The following is a 17,621-nucleotide window of genomic DNA, read 5'->3' as shown; positions in this document are numbered from 1 at the left end:
CCTGCTGAGTGGTTCCAGCATTTCTTGTTTTTATTTCAGATTTCCAGCATCCGCAGTATTTTGCTTTTATTTTAAAGCTTTTACTGTAGTTATTTTAATATGTCAAATAACACAAAATACTTTTAATTACACAGGAAGGTCTTGGGATCGGGGCACTGGGCGGGGGTGGGGCTGGTCTCAGAATCTGAGGTTGTTAGCTAACTTCCCAAAGTCTGGGAGCACTGGGAAAGAGTTCTTCTGGATTGTGAACGTTGGGAGGTGCACAGGGAGCAGGGTATCGGGCAGGTGATCAGACACAGTCATGGTGTAGCACATGACAGCAGTGAAGCACTGGACAATAGGAAGAGATGGCCACTTGGGTGAATTGGGAGAGTAGCTTGCAGAATGAAGGTGGAGGACATGAGATTCAGGACTGGAGGAGCCACCCTGTTCCCATCGCTTTCCTTTGCTGCACTGCACCTTGGTCAGATTCCTGACCCTACCCATAATTAGAAACTTCAGCTGGAATTTTACTCGTAATATCTGGCCACCTCCTAGTGAGCTGGGGTCGGGAGCGCCTCCTGATCGGGCACCCTGTGCCTCACAGGAGGCACTCCCAGCAGTACAATCCGCCCCCACTGGAGGACCGCCCACCGCCCTACTGATTGAACCCTCCCCCCCACTCCCCAGGGCCCAGCCAATTGTCCCCGGTGAGGCCCAAAACTCCACTTCCCTTTTTTTGGGGCCAGTGTCCCTCTTACTCCTCACGCTGGGTGCAAAATCAGCAATGGCCAACATCCCTGGTGGCACTGCTGGGTCTGAAGAGCTGCCAGCCCGCTGATTGGCCAGCAGCTCTTGGAGGCGGGACGTCCTGCTACAGAGGGGCGGAAGTTTCGCCAGAGACCAATTAAGGGTCTGGGCCATTCAAAATCACGATGTGGCTTCCAGTCCCGGTGGAAGTGGGCTCGCCCCCAACTCTTAAGCAGGTGGGCCTCTGCCACCACATAAAATTCCACCCTCTTTGCAGCCTTGTTTGGATTGCTCGACCAATCTCCAGCTATGACTTCCACCAGAAGACACAAACAAAATGCAAAATCAAAAAAAAAGAGAAAACGATATGACAGAGAAATAACCAGAAAACTCTAAAAAAAAAGAGACTGAAGCAAAATCCCAGAGGCAACAGAAACAAGCAGAGAAAACTGGAATGAGAGGACAGGTTCAACCCACAAAAAGACTGCACAAGCAGAAAAGTGTGTAGACTAAATGGAATTGTTGAATGGAACATGATGATAATTGATTTTATTGACTGGCAAGTTTATATGTAATTATTCTGATTGTTAAGTGGTCATCTCTTATAAACACAAATTTTCTGGATCTTCCTTTACCATAACCTTCCACTCCCTACCTCTAAAAGCCTCTTCAAGTCCTGTCTTTTTCACTATGGTTTTGTTTATCTCTCAATCTCCAAGAACTGCTCCAGTATGTTAAACAACCCTCTCTCCTATGTAAAGCACCTCAGGGCGTTTCCTGCTTTCAACAGGCTGTAGAATTTAAGTTGTTGCTGTCACATCTGTGTCTTCAGGAAACAGCTCCTCAAGAATCCAAAAACAATATTCTCTGTTAATCATGTTTTCTTAGCTGCCACTTCATAGTAAATGAATTTAAGATTTAAAAATTGATCTTTTTCTGCTGTTCCCTATCTCTAGTTCATTCTAAATTATGAGAATGAGTCTGGAGGGCAAACTCAATCATGGTAAAACTGGTATTTATATATAATGTTTCAAAATCCATTCCCTATCACAAAAGATACAAGGTGGCAAAGTCAAGCAGAATTTGGCCATCTGGAGACCCTTAATGCTGGAGGTCATTTTCAAAACCAGTGCGAAGTTACAACAGATAATTAACTTTTTAAGAAAAAATGTTCTCCAAATCTGCATTTTATAGTTGCACTGTTATATCCCTGAATTTGATTACTTTATTTTTCCATGTAATTTGAAGTAAGTACTTCAGTTACTTCAGTCTGTGAAACCGATGATCTGTGATTGATATATCATCAAACTGAATATAAATGGCAGATTATTGAAATGCAAACAAATTCCAGATCGTAGAGAACATTGTTGACTTCTGGATACAGCTGTGAAATTACTGAGAGGAAAAATTGCTACAAAAATTAAAATTATAACTGAGCATACACATATTGGAAGAAAGCTATCATGACCAGATTGTGTCAATCTACCTGTCCTTTTTGGAAAGTAAGAGAGCATTTGAAAAATATTGCTTATCTGTCACTAGTGAACTTAGCAATATATCAAGGAAGCACATAAAGACCGAATATTAATAATGCAATTTAACAATGTAATTTTGGCTAAGCAAAATAAACAGCTTACTGTAGAATAAAGTTAAATGAGATGAAGTTTTTTTCAAAGTATTACCATCAGGTTTAATCTTGAATTTTCTTTAGTTTGCCACCTTTAAGTGGTTATAGCGTATAAAGTGGAATCTGGAGTCATACCTTAGGCCTATCTCTCAGCCTTTGTGGTTTGCTGGCAACACATATGTGAATAGATTGGCATCTTAAATGACCCTTTCCCATCTCTTCATCATCATAATGCAAATGTCTCTCTTTAATAGCTTATGAGTCTGGACAACCTGTTACAACTTCTCAGTGGACTGAGCTCCCAACTATAAGAAACCATGAAATGAAACATGGAGTCAAATGAGAGCCTCAAGTAAATAGAAATGTAGACACTCCAGAATGTGAATACAATGTAAACAGAAAATAGAATAATTGGGATTACCAGTATACAGGAAATAAGCTTGTATAACCTATTAATCCAACAGCGAGCTGAAGGAAAAAGCACTGCTCCCGACATGTTTCTTTAATTTTTTCATAAAACTGTTAATTTTTCATTTATTTAATTTGTAACATGTACTGTCTTGTTTGGATAGTGAAATTTAAAATGGGTCATGGGAAATGCCACTGTATTGCTATTTTCTAGTTCCCATTCAATTTGCTATCAGGGAGAGATGACAAAGGGCAGAAGAGAAGGGAATACTTGGTGAGCTGACAGTAACCCAGGTATAGCACTGGTAAAGAAAGGAAAAGCAACAATCATGCACACAGCTGGATGGGGCCACAGAATAGGTATAGTAAACGTGCAAACCATGACAAAATAGTAAACTCAGGAGTGGGTAAATGGGTCGGGAGAAGATGGGACTGGCAGGAAGATGGAAGGGGCTGGGGACATTAAAGGGGCTGGGGACATGAAAGGGGCTGGGGACATGAAAGGAACTTGGGGAGAAGATGGAGGGCGGCGGGGGACAAGATGGCGGACGGGGGGGGGAGAAGATGACAGGCGGGGGAGAAGATGACAGGCGGGGGGAGAAGATGGCAGGCGGGGGGAGAACATGGCAGGCGGGGGGAGAACATGGCAGGCGGGGGGAGAACATGGCAGGCGGGGGGAGAACATGGCAGGCGGGGGGAGAACATGGCAGGCGGAGGGAGAACATGGCAGGCGGAGGGAGAACATGGCAGGCGGAGGGAGAACATGGCAGGCGGAGGGAGAACATGGCAGGCGGAGGGAGAACATGGCAGGCGGAGGGAGAACATGGCAGGCGGGGGGAGAACATGGCAGGCGGGGGGAGAACATGGCAGGCGGAGGGAGAACATGGCAGGCAGAGGGAGAACATGGCAGGCAGAGGGAGAACGTGGCAGGCAGAGGGAGAACGTGGCAGGCAGAGGGAGAACGTGGCAGGCAGAGGGAGAACGTGGCAGGCAGAGGGAGAACGTGGCAGGTAGAGGGAGAACATGGCAGGCGGGGGGAGAACATGGCAGGCGGGGGAGAACATGGCAGGCGGGGGAGAACATGGCAGGCGGGGGGAGAACATGGCAGGCAGAGGGAGAACATGGCAGGTAGAGGGAGAACATGGCAGGTAGAGGGAGAACATGGCAGGCGGGGGGGAGATGGTGGTGGGGGTGGGGAGAAGAAGGCGGGTGGAGGAGAAGATGGTGGAGGTGGAGAGATGGTGGGCGAGGGTAGAAGATGGCAGGCAGGGGGAGAAGATGGCGGGCAGGGGGGAGAAGATGGCGGGCAGGGGGGAGAAGATGGCGGGCAGGGGAGAGAAGATGGCGGGCAGGGGAGAGAAGATGGCGGGCAGGGGAGAGAAGATGGCGGGTAGGGGAGAGAAGATGGCGGGCGGGGAGAAGAAGATGGTGGCCGGGTGGGGAGAAGATGGCAGGCAGGGGTTGAAGATGGAGGTTGGCAGAGAGGATGGCAGTTGGGAGGTAGAACATGACAGACAGGGGGGAGAGGATGGTGGGTGGGGGAGCAGATGGCACTCGGGGGGGAGAAGATGGCAAGCAGGGGGGTGGAAAAGGTGGTAGACAAAGGGATGGAAAAGATGGTGAGAGATACCTGAGAGAAGATACAAGAGGTTACAAAGAAAGATATTGAAGAAAATAATTAGAAAAAAAAATAAGAACATATGAACATAAGAAATAGGAGCAGGAGTAGGCCATTCAGCCCTCCAAGCTGGCTCCGCCATTCAATGAGATCATGGCTGATCTTCGACTTCAACACCACTTTCTTGCACTATCCCCATAACCCTTGATGTTTTTAATATGGTTAATAAAGATTGGGGAAAAACAGACTGTTCCATTGGGACTGGCTTCCCTTGAACCATGCTAGGGCCAGTGTCCTGGTGAATCGAATAACTGGAGCTGTAGATAGGGCTTCAAACTAGATAGTGGGGGTTGGGGGAGGAAGGTTCACATCAGGGGGGATTTGGAAAGTTAAAGAGAAAGGACAAGGCAATAGTGCAGGGTAGCAATATGGGCCATGATAACCAGAATGTGACAGGAAGGGACAGAGCATACAAACACAACAGTGCCGCAGAAAATAGGGTCAGAGTAGGGAAAAATGATAAAAAGGACAAAATTAAAGGCTTTTTATTGGAATACATGCAGCATTTGTAAGAAGAGAGATGAATTGATGGCACAAATAGAAATTAATGGGTATGATCTGATAGCCAAGACAGAGACATGCTTGCCAGTTCACCAAGGCTATGAACTGAATGTTCAGGGTACTTGACATTTCAGAAGGATAGGCAGAAAGGAAAAGTAGGTGGGGTAGCTCTGTTAATAAAGGATGAGATCAATACAGTAGTAAGAAATAATCTTGGCTTGGAAGATCAAGATACAGAAGCAGTTTGGGTGGAAATAAGAAACATCTAAGGAAAGAAGTCACTAGTGGGAGTAGTCTATAGGGCCCCTAACAGAGTATAAATTATGAAATAATGTGGGTGACTTCAATCTTTATATAGATTGGAAAAATCATATTGGCAAAGGTAATCTTGAAGACGAGTTCATACAGTGTATTTGGGACAGTTTCTTAGAACAATACCTTGTGGAACCAACCAGGGAACAGGTTATTTTAGATCTGATAATATGTAACGAGACAGAAAAAATTAATGATCTCATAGTAAAGGATCCTATAGGGAAGAGTGATCATCACATTGAGTTTGATGATGATGGGTCTGATACTGGAGTCTTAAACTTAGATAAAGGCAATTACAAAGGTATGAAAACAGAGCTGGCTAAAGTGGACTGGGAAAATAGATGAAAAGGTAAGATGATAGACGAGAAGTGGCAGACATTTCATAAGATATTTATAACTCTCAACAAAGATATATTCCACTGAGAAAGATAGACTCTATGAGCAGGATGAACCACCTGAGGCTAACTATGGAAGTTAAGGATGGTATTAAATTGAAAGAAAAGACATACAATGTTGTCAAGATTAGTGGTAGGTCAGAAGATTAGGGACATTTTAGAAACCAGCAAAAGATGACTAAAAAGTAATAAAGAGGGAGAAAATAGATTATGAGCATAAATTAGCAAGAAATATAAAAACAGACAGTAGCTAAAGTGAACATTGGTCTCTTAGAGAATGAGACAGGACAATTAATAATGGGAAACAAGAAAATGGCAGAGGTGTTGAACAAATATTTTGCACCTGTCTTCAGGGTTGAATACCCTAAAAACATCCCAATAATAGTAGAAATTCAGGGGGTAAAAGGGAGGAACAATCTTGAAACAACTATCACAAGAGCAAACTAATGGGATTAAAGGCTGACACGTCCCCTGGACCTGATGCCCTGCATCCTAGAGTCTTAAAAGAAGTGGCTGCGGAGATAGTGGATGCATTAGTTGTAATCTTCCAAAATTCCCCAGATTCTGGAAAGGTCCCTTTGATTTGGAAATTGAAAATGTCACACCCAAATTCAAGAAAGGACAGAGACATAAATCAGGAAACTTTAGGTCAGTTAGCCTAGCAGCTGCCATTGGGAAAATCTGGAATCCATTATTAAGGAATAGTAGCACGACATGCAGAAAATCATAATACAATCAAGCAGAGTCAACACAGTTTTACAAAAAGGAAAAAGTGTTTGACAAATTTATTAGAGTCCTCCGAGGATGTAACAAGCAGGGTAGATAAACGGGAACCAGCAGATGTGATGTATTTGGATTTCCAAAAGACATTTGTTAAGTTGCTGCATAAAAGGTTAGTGCACAGGATAAGAGCTCATGGTGTTGGGGTAATATATTGACATGGATAGAGGATTGGCTAACTAACAGAAAACAGAGAGTATGGATAAACGGGTCATTTTCAGATTGGCAAACTGCAACTGGTGGGGTGCCACAAGGATCAGTACTGGGGCCTCAACTATTTACAATCTCTAATAATGACTTGGATGAAGGGACCAAATGTATTTAGCCAAATTTGCTGAGAAAGGTGGGAAAGCAAGTTGTAGGGAGGACACAAATAGTCAGCCAAGGAATATAGATAGGTTAAGTGGGGAAAAAATTGGCAGATGGAATATAATGTAGGAAAATGTGAGGTTATCCACATTGGTAGGAAGAACAGAAAAGAAAAATATTATGTAAATGGAGAAAAATTACAGAATGCTGCAGTACAGAGAGTTCAGAATGTCTTTGTATATGAAACACAAGATGTTAGCCTCCAGGTACAGCAAATAGTTAGGAAGGCAAGTGGAATGTTGGAATTTACTACAAGGGGTTGGAGTATAAAAGTAGGGAAGTCTTGCTACAACTGTACAGGCTGTTGGTGAGACCACACCTAGAGTATTGCGTAGAGTTTTGATCTCCTTATTTAAGGAGGAATATACTTGCATTGGAGACAGTTTAGAGAAGATTCACTAGCTTGATTCTTGGGATAAAAGGGTTGTCTTATGCAGTTAAGGTTGAGCAGGTTGGGCCTATACTCATTGGAATTTAAAAGAATGAGAGGTGATCTTATTGAAACGTATAGGATTCTGAGGGGGCTTGACAGGGTAGATGCTGAGAGGATGTTTTCCCTCGTGGGGGAATCTAGAACTAGGGGGCATTGTTTCAGAAAAAGAGGTCGCTGATATAAGACAGAAGTGAGAAGGAATTTCTTCTCTCAGAGGGTTGTGAATCTTTGGAATTCTCTACCCTAGAGAGCTGTGGAGGCTGAGTCACTGAATAAATTCAAGGCTGAGAGACAGATTTTTGAGCTATAGAGGAGTCAAAGGATATAGGGAACAGGCAGGAACATGGAGCTGAAGCCGTGATCAGATCAGCCATGATGTTACTGAATGGCGGGGCAGGCTCGAGGGGCCGTATGGCCTACTTCTGCTCCTATTTATGTCATGTTCTTATGTGAAAGAATACTGAGGACAATGATTAATTAGTAGTTTCACTGTTTATGGGCAAGTGTGTAAAGCTCAGAAATAAAGTCAGGGGACAAAGACTTGCAGATTGATAGGTAAATTGGCTATTATAAATTGCCCCTAGTATAGGTAGGTGGTAGGGGAATTGAGGGAAGGTGGGGATGTGGTAGGAATATGGGATTAATGTAGGATTAGTATAAATGGGTGGTTGATGGTCGGCACAGACTCGGTGGGCCGAAGGGCCTGTTTCAGTGCTGTATCTCTACATAAATAAAAAATAAATAAAAAACTTGAAACACTAATTAGATAGAAGGTATAAATTACTGTAACCGTGATCAAAATTTGGCTCTAGTAAGATTGCAAACTAAATGGGCTCTGATTTGTCAGATTGCTTGACCAACATCCAGTCCTGGGTGAGCAGAAATTTCCTCCAACTAAATATTAGATAAACCAAAGCCATTATCTTCGGTCCCTGCCAGAAACTCCATCCCTCTTCCTTGCAACTGCTTGAAGCTACACCACACTGACCACATAACCATTCCATCACCAAAATTGCCTACTTCCATCTCCATAACATTGCATGTCTCTGCCCCTGCCTCAGCAAATTTTCTGGTGAAACCTATATCCATGCCTTTGTACCCCTAAACTTGACTATTCCAAGGCTTCCTTGGCTTCCAGCGTCCACCGTGCATAAACTTGACCTCATCTAAAATTCTGCTGCCTGTTTCCTAACTTGCACAAAGTGCCATCCACAGATCACTCCTGTGCTCGCTGATGTACATTGGCTACCCGTCTGTCGATGCTTTATTTTAACATTCTCATTCTTGTTTTCAAATCCCCCTTCAGGCTTGCCTCGCTACTTCTGAAGCCTGCAGCCCTCTGAGATCTTTGCAGTCATCCAATTCTGTGCTCTTGTGCATCTCTGATTTTAATCACTTCACCATTCGCGGCTGTGCCTTCATTTGCCTGGGACCTAGGCTTGATATTTCCTCACTAAGCCTCTTTGCCTCTCTCTTGCCCTTTAGGATGCTCTTTAAACTTACCTCTTCTATTTTCTGAAATCTCTTATGGATTGGTGTCAACTTTTGTTTGATAATGCTCCTGTGAAGCACCTTTGGGTGTTTTTCCATGTTAAAGGTGCTATATAAATGCAAGTAGTTGTTGTAGTAAATATTTCTGGTTATAAAATCTTCTGACTGATAGAGAATGAAAAGGAGGTTGGGATGGATACCTTTTCTTTGATGGTGGCACAAACACAGAATCTGCCTGGATATGGATAAGAACCGGTAAAATATTATCCATATTAGTAGTAGGCAATTTACAGAAGTTTGCAGTGATAACAAAGTTATAATTATGGGGGGATTCAATTATCCTAGTTTCCTTAATCAGTACGTTGCATGTACAACAAGAAAGTCTGCTTTGCCTCTTCTCGATCTGGATAATGAAGCAGTACATGTAAATTATTTGAAGCAAGAACATTTCAGAAATAATGACCATAACCTAATGAGGTTTGCATTGAAAATAAATTAACATAACAATCTTTGGACTACCAATTAGCTAATCTAAGTGGCATGAAAGTAGGCAGAACCCAGATTAATTAATTGAAAAAAATGGCACATTAAACAGTATACCAGCAGTGAGGTGGATAAGGTACAAATCAGAACAAAATTTCAATCCTAAAAGAGGAATAGGATAAAAATACTATTATACAAGGTCCAAAAGAAGGCAAAGAGGGATTATGAAAGAAGATTGGCTACCAACAAAAACAGAAATAGCAATTGTTCTCACAAGCACAAGTTAGAATTAAATGGTAAGTTAAAGAAGTGATGGGACCACTTAGAGATGAAGGAGGCATCTTGTACTTCAATCAGCAATTGGTGGAAATGCTCAGTGAGTATTTTGCATCAGTTTTCACAGAGGAGGTAAACATAGGGCTGCAGGGGCACCTGAGAACGATGAGGATGTGGCACTACTGGAGATAGACTGCAAAAGAACACTATTTGAAAAAAAGTTGACAGAACCAGATAGCATGTATCCCAGAATACTTAATGAGTTAACAGAGGCACACACTATAGTTTTTGAACATTTTTGGAGCTAGGAATTGTACTAAAGGTCGAGAGTAATATGTTATATGTACCTGTCCACAAAAGTAGAATAGGCCAAATAGTTTTACCTTGGTTGTGGGGAACTAAATTCCAGAGTCCATAATACAGGGTGAAATTCATGATTTGTAGAATGTAGGCTGCACTTTTGACTCAATTAATTGAATTTTTGAGGAAATCGTAGTGTGTGTGGAATGAAGTGAATGTGATGGATGTTGAATGCATATATTTTCCTAAGGCAATTGTTACACTATTACAAAGTAGACCTCTTATGAAAATTAAGGCAGAGAAGTAAGAGAAGTAAAAGTAGGGGGGCATTTAGGTAATAGTGATCATAACATTAAAATGATAGTAGAGAAGGACATAAGTATGATAAAAACCAGATTAATAGATTGGAGAAAAGCTGATTTTGAACCGTTGAGAATAGAACTTTGGAAAATAAAACAGGCAACAATATTGGCAAACAACAATGTAGAATGGGAATCATTTAAAATGGTGTTCAACAGAGTGCAGGAAAAACATATTCTGCTAAAAGGAAAGAACAAACTAAACACTACTGAGATTCCCTTCATGAATAAAGACATCAGGGAACAACTGAGGGTTAGGAAAATGGAGTGCATGATAAGAGAGAATAAGAAGAGATTAGGAGAGAGGTCAAAAATAATTAAGAAGGCGAAGAGAAACTACGAAATTAAATCATTAAGGAACATAAAGCAAAACAGTAAAACATTTTTCAGGCACATCAATAAAAATGGAAGGCTGGGATGGGAATGTGACCATTAAGGATTGACAAAATAATACCACAGGTAATGATAAAGACTTGGCAGAAATATAAAATAATTATTTTGCTTGAATTATTTACCAGGAAGATAGAATAGGTAGACATGACATTGAATGATGAGATCAGTAATGAGATAAGTGCATTTAAAATAAGAAAAGTTGATGTATTAAACAAACCAATCAAATTCAAAAAGGATAAAGCCCCGATTCAGATAAATTGCATCCATGCATTTTGAAAGAATCTAGGCGAGAGACAGCAGAGGCATTACTACACATATTTAATAATTTGCTAGAAAAAGATGTCGTGCCAGAGGACTGGCAGATAGCTAACATAATTCCTATATTTCAGAAGGGCGACAGGACATGCCCAGGGAATTATAGACCAGTCAGCTTAATATCAGTGGTAGGAAAAATATTGGAATCTCTACTAAAGGAGTGAATGGAAGAACATCTAGTAAAGAAAAATATAATAATGTATAGTCAGCATGCAGTTCAAAAATGAAAATCTTGCTTGACCAACCTCATTGAATTTTTTTTGAAGCGATAACAGAGAGCATAGACAATGGTAACGCAGTAGATGTAATTTATCTGGATTTCCAAAAGGCCTTCAATAAGGTGCCCCATAATAGACTAATGAATAAGGTCAGAGAATGCGGAGTCAGGGAACAAATGGCAGAATGGATTGCCGGCTGACTTCAAGACAGAAAGAAGAGAATGGGCGTAAAGTGTAGTTATTCAGAGTGCCAGAAGGTGGGAAGTGATGTTCCACAAGGATCAGTGCTGGAACCGCTGCTGTTCACAATTTGCATAAACTATTTGGGCTTTGGAATCAAAAACACAATTTCTAAATTTGCAGATGACACCAAATTGAGGGAGCGGGGTGGGGGATAATCAATATCAATACTGAGGAGTATTTAGGAGCACATTAATAAACTTGCAGAATGGGCAAATAATTGGCAAGTGACGTTCAACACAGATAAATGTGAGGTAGTACATTTTAGTGGAAAGAACAGGGAGGTCAGTTATTTCTTGGAAGTTTTTCTTGTGAGAAATGAAGGCTGAGGGGTGATATTAATAGAGGTCTTTAAAATTATGAAAGTTTTTGATAGAGTGGATACAGAGAGAATGTTTCCACTTGTGGGAAGAGCATAACTAGAGGCCATCAATGTAAGATAGTCATAAAGAAATCCAATAGGGAATTCAGAAGAAACTTATTTACACAAAGAGTGGTGAGAATATGGAACTCACGACCAGGGAGTGGCTGAAGTGAATAGTATAGATGCATTTAAGGGAAGGCTAGGCAGGCATATGAGGGAGAAGAGAATTGAGGTTTACGATGATAGATTTAGATGGGGAAAGATGAGAGAAAGCTCAAGTGGAGCATAAATGCAGCCATGGACTGTATGGACTGAATGGCCTGTTTCCGTGTCCTGTATCCTATGTAATCCTATATCTATGTACATAAGGGAATGTAGTCACATGGATATGGGGACGGCTCGGGAGCAAAAAGCAGTAAGTAGTGATGAATGGATGTTTCTCAGTTTGTTGGGATGTGGATAATGGTGTGCCCCTCTTTTTGTATTGCAACCATTTGTATATAAACTATTTGGATATATGCACAAAAGCAATTATACTGAAGTTTGTCATGCCCCCCAAAGTGTGAGGACAAATGTTGAAGACTGCACAAAGATGTAAGCAGTTTAGTGGAGTGAGCTGATAATGCCAGATGCATTTCACTACAGAGAAATGGGAAAAATAGCACTGAAAGGAAATACCCTAAACAGCTAGGGCTTAATTTTTCTCTGGGACAGTTTTGCCAACAGAGATGAGTCGGGATGAGACTTCCACCCACCACACCAACACCGAACCTGACCCATTTTCTTAGGATGGGTTTATTAAATATGGAGGCTGCATTCTTAAGGATATCTCTGCTCAACAGAAAGAATTCACTGCTGCCAATCTACAAAATTCAGCAATGCTGTAGCAAGGCATTCACTACAGTACCTGATTGACAGGTAAAGAGGGCAGAAACCTCCTGAAGACTTCCCAATAAATTTAATGAAAACGATTTAATTGATTTCATTTAATGAAACAGTTCCCCCAGGACATTGCTGCAGGAGTTTCTCAGGATGGTGTCCTAGGAACAACCATCTTCAGCTGCTTCATCACTGACTTTCTCTCTAAACGACAGTCAGAAATGGGGATGTTCGCTGACGATTGCACAGTGTTCAGTACCATTCACATTTCCTCAGATACTGAAGCAGTCCGTGCACATGCAATGGACCTGGACAACATTCAGGCTTGGGCTGATAAGTGACAAGTAACGTTAACGCCACACAAACATCAGGCAATGACCATTGTGATGGAATCTGTAGTTGCAAAGCATTTATTTTGAGACAGACCCTAATTTAAAGGGAAACTAGAATTGAAAAAGAAACATAACCTGAAAACTTAAATAGAAACTTAAACTTCAGGTTTCCAGGGAAACTGACACTGGTTAGAACCAGATAAAAGATGACAGAGTCCTCCCCAGATCAGACAGACCAGGCAGATCAGTTAAGAGTGGAGTGCCGGCAAGCAGAAGAAAATGAAGTTTGAAATCAGGAACTGTTTCCGTGACTTAAGATAGCTGACTAACCAGACCCAGCCATTCAGTGCACAGATGTCATTGAAGGACTCAGATAAAGGGAAAACTGGTAAATCCACACCATCAAGAATGTTGTCAGCAGTGCTGAGGAGGTTCTGGAGAAATGCACCTTGTGGTGAAGACCGCACCCATGTTGTTTGGATTGAGAGGGAACTGCTGTTGGAAGAAGAACAGCAGCTAAATCTACCTGAGGAACTTCAGAGTTGTGAAGAACTGTGTGACTGTAATTGTTGCCAAAGATGCTGGGTGGGCTGCCCAGTGAAATTGTGAGACCCATCTCTGTTCTATCTGATAGTTAAGATATAATTTGTAATATGTATATTGACCGTGATTTGTCAGCTGCTTCATGTTTAATTTATTTTGGTTTTGGTTTGAGTATTAAAGTAAAATTTAGAAAAGTGAAATCTTGCCTGTTTGCTTTGGTTTTGGTTTCCTAAATTGGGGTCAATCAGTGGATTTTATTATTTTCTTTTGTTGGTGGTTTCCACAGGGATCATAACACCATCTTCAACAAGAGAGAACCTAACCATCTCCCCTTGACATTCAATGGCAGTACCATCGCAGAATCCCCCAGCATCAACATCTGGGGGCTTACCATTGATCAGAAATTTAACTAGACCAGCCATATAAATACTGTGGCTACAAGAGCACGTCAGAGGCAGAGAATTCAGTGGCAAGTAACTCACCTCCTGACTCCCCAAAGCCTGTCAACATCTACAAGGCACAAGTCAGGAGTGTGAAATTTTACTCCAGTTCTGAAGAAGGGTCACTGACCTGAAACGTTAACTCTGCTTCTCTCCCCACAGATGCTGCAGACCTGTTATTTCCAGCATTTCTTGTTTTTATCATAATAGTGTGATGGAATACTCTCCATTTACCTGGATGAGTGCAGCTCCAACAACACTCAAGAAGCTCAGCACCACCCAAGACAAAGCAGCCAGCTTGATCGGCACCCCACCTTAAGCATTCACTCCCTTCAACACCAATGCACGGTGGCAGCAATGTGCCCGATCTACAAGATGCACTGCAGCAACTCACCAAACCTCCTTCGACAGCACCTTCCAAACCTGTGACCTCTACCACCAAGAAAGACAAGGGCGGCAGATGCATGGGAACACCAGTAGCTGCAAGTTCCCCTCCAAGCCTCACGCCATTCTGACTTGGAAATATATCACGATTCCTTCACTGTCGCTGGGTCAAAAACCTGGAACTCCCTCCCTAACAGCACTGTGGGTGTACCTACACTGCATGGGACTGCAGTAGTTCAAGAAGGCGGCTCACCACCAACTTCTCCAAGGCAATTAGAAATGGGCAATAAATGCTGGCCTTGCCAGCAGTGTTCACACCCCAAGAATGAATTTTTAAAAATCAACCGCTCATTATCTAGTTAAGTACCATAGTCGCACTTGAGCTACAGGCTTCTAATTCAGAACCAACTGCTAACAAGTAACACTTGGACTCTACGCTGGAGACTATTTTGGAAATTGAAAATCTAATCGCCTACTTAACGTAGCTGATGTATTGAAGTATCCCAGCACCCTTAGCAGCATAAAAGCACGTCTATACTCCACTAAAGCTTGGGAGATTAATACCTTTATCTTAATCACTTCAGCATGCCATCAACTGCTGCAGGTTTAGCAGTCAATACACTCACACCAAAAAAAACCTGGGTCGTGATCTCAAAAGTATATGTAAAAAATGACCCATGATGAATCATAAATGGTCAAAGTTTACTTGGGCTATGAATATGGATCACTAAAGGTTCTTTTTACTTCTGATTTAGAAACCTGGATTTTTGTCCATTCTTATCAGGATTTTTTTTTTTGCATCGTAAATTGGGAGAAAATCAGGGGAAAAAAACTTGGCTAAAAAATCTGGGCAGGTTCAGAGAGAAATGGTAAAAATTAGTAATTCACTTTAAACATTGCTAGAATTCAAAAAAAGACTAAAGAGGCACAGTTAAAAAGACAACTCACAATTATTTACAACTCATGAACATTTAAAAAAAAAAAATAATGATTCCAAGAATTCCAGTGATTAAAGCATTTGACAGAATAATTCTTTACCTATGCGGCACATTTTATTTTATTTATGCTCCGGCAGCACACAGCTAATTCCAATGTCCTGCAAATGGACTAATGTGACTTCACTGTATTGCAGAATACATCAAATACATTACTAACCTAAAATTTGTCAATGCTGCCTTGCTTAAGCATAGCAGTAACCTGTTGTGAATGGCAGATAGCATACAAACAGCTCACCTCTAAGATTTCCTGATGAAAACCATGCCCAGACTTGTGTGTATTGGCATGCATAATATCATCTCCCTGCATACAGAAACCAAGATGCACGATGATACTGTGTGTGCTATGTATGCATATCTTAGAATCTGATTGTCAGCTAAAAAAATGCAAGAAATATAGTTTTCTTCAAATTCAGGAAGAATTTGCTTTTTTTTAATCAATCTACCATCTGAAAAAGAACAGAATTTATGGTGCAAATTTCTAAAAATCAATTTTAATATAAATAAAATGTAATTAAGATTCTTATGAATACAATAATAAATCTGATTTACTCATTTTAATAATGGTCAGGGTCCTCGAACCAAGCCAATTACAGAAAATTATTATAATGGTTAAAGTAAGTTAGATTTGCTTTAATTGTTTATCAGCAGTTATAATGATCACATTATCAACTATAAGTTTAATCGATCCATACAGGACTGCTGCAAAATTAACTTATATTCTTAAAATATTTGAGTATTCTACAACAAAGTTCTATTGTGGCCGTGTGTTTGAGTATTTATATGAAAATAGCATTAAAATAAAATCAGCATGGGGTTATTAAAATGCATAGTTAATAAATAAAACATTTTTGCATGAAGCCTCTGAGACAACAGGAAGTTAATAGTCCCAATTGGGAAGCCAGCCAGCACTCACTTCTTTGTTTTAAATTGGAAACTCATGTTATTTCTGGATGAATACAGTAGGATAGGTCATCGACTTATAGTATTCTTTGAAAAGCTGAACATTTTTATACTTTAGATTTATTACCAAGATTCTGTAATTCACATTATTCAATGTTTAAAAATTAGATAATACTATGTACAAGCCACAATGTAACCATTCACTTAAAAATTCCCTAAAGCTCAGTCTTCTTTCCTTCAAACCTCCATCTATCAATTAGTCCTGAGGCACTGGGATTGCAGTTAGCTTCAAATTTCTGTCAAATTCTGTCCAATCTATGATGATTCTGACTGTGCCTTGTGAACCTTTGATTCTCTACTGGATTATCACAGATAGATATGACTTCAAAGCAGCAACCAGAACTACAATATTACTGTTGATGAAATCATTTAGTATTGATGGTGCCTGATGTCAAGAGTCAACTGCATTCAGTTCACCTTGGTTTTGAAAAACAGGTTTTTGCTATTGTGCTTCTTGAAAGGAGAATCAAGTGGGTATGTGTAGAATGTCACCAACACTATTGTTTGTCCAAAATATTGCTCAATTTCTGCCTCAACAATGCCACTAAGATCAGTCGAAGGGGAGCGTAAAGATGGTACAGCGCACAGCTGTTCAAATAGAACAAAAGAATAAGCACAGCACATTTCAGAATGGTGAGATTCATGTTTGGTCTTGCATTTTGTCAAGTTCCTAATCTCAACGATGCAGTTGTTGAACAGAAGGATAATCAGAGAGAGGGTGGCCACTGGACAGCTCTCTTGTGCTATTCCAGAGAACAATTAGTGGGAACTTGTGAGCAGTTCACCAAATATCCTTTCCACAGCGTGCAAAATTAAAAGAGCAGAAACCAGCCATGAACTTGCTTTCAAACAAACAGTCAGTAATTGCAGAAGTGTCCTTTGTCATATTTATATCTGTGTTTCATGTTATGAAAAGATTGCGGGCAAAAGTCAGCCACGATCCTACTGAATGACACAGCAGGCCCGACGGGCAGTCTGGTCTTCACCTGCTCCCATGTTCTTATCACAAGTACCAGTTAACATGAGCAGGAAGGAAGACTTGCAAAATGTATTTATTTTTGTTGAAACAGACTAACTGGCAATTTTGCATACATGTTTAAAATGACAGACTGGAAAGGCAAGGTAGAAGCATTCAAGATAAGGGTTAAAAAGGAGATACAAAATTATATTTTGAAATTTAGAGATCAGAGATTTAGAAAGAGTGCAGGGGAAACTTTTTTTTTACACAGAGTTGTAAGGCTCTGGAACTGGCCACCAGAATTGGTGATTGAGGCTGAAAATATTACAACATTCATGATTAAGTTGGATAGGTAGCTGAAGGAAATATGATTGAAGGGATTTGGAACTGGCAGCCTCAAATGCCTCTTTCCATGTTGTAACTTATTTGCATTTCTATGTATTTCATTGGAGATTG

This window comes from Heterodontus francisci, chromosome 19 (assembly GCF_036365525.1).
Source record: "Heterodontus francisci isolate sHetFra1 chromosome 19, sHetFra1.hap1, whole genome shotgun sequence".
Classification (NCBI taxonomy): Eukaryota; Metazoa; Chordata; class Chondrichthyes; order Heterodontiformes; family Heterodontidae; genus Heterodontus; species Heterodontus francisci.
The sequence above is the reverse complement of the archived record's forward strand: the minus strand, read 5'-3'. Positions refer to the sequence as shown.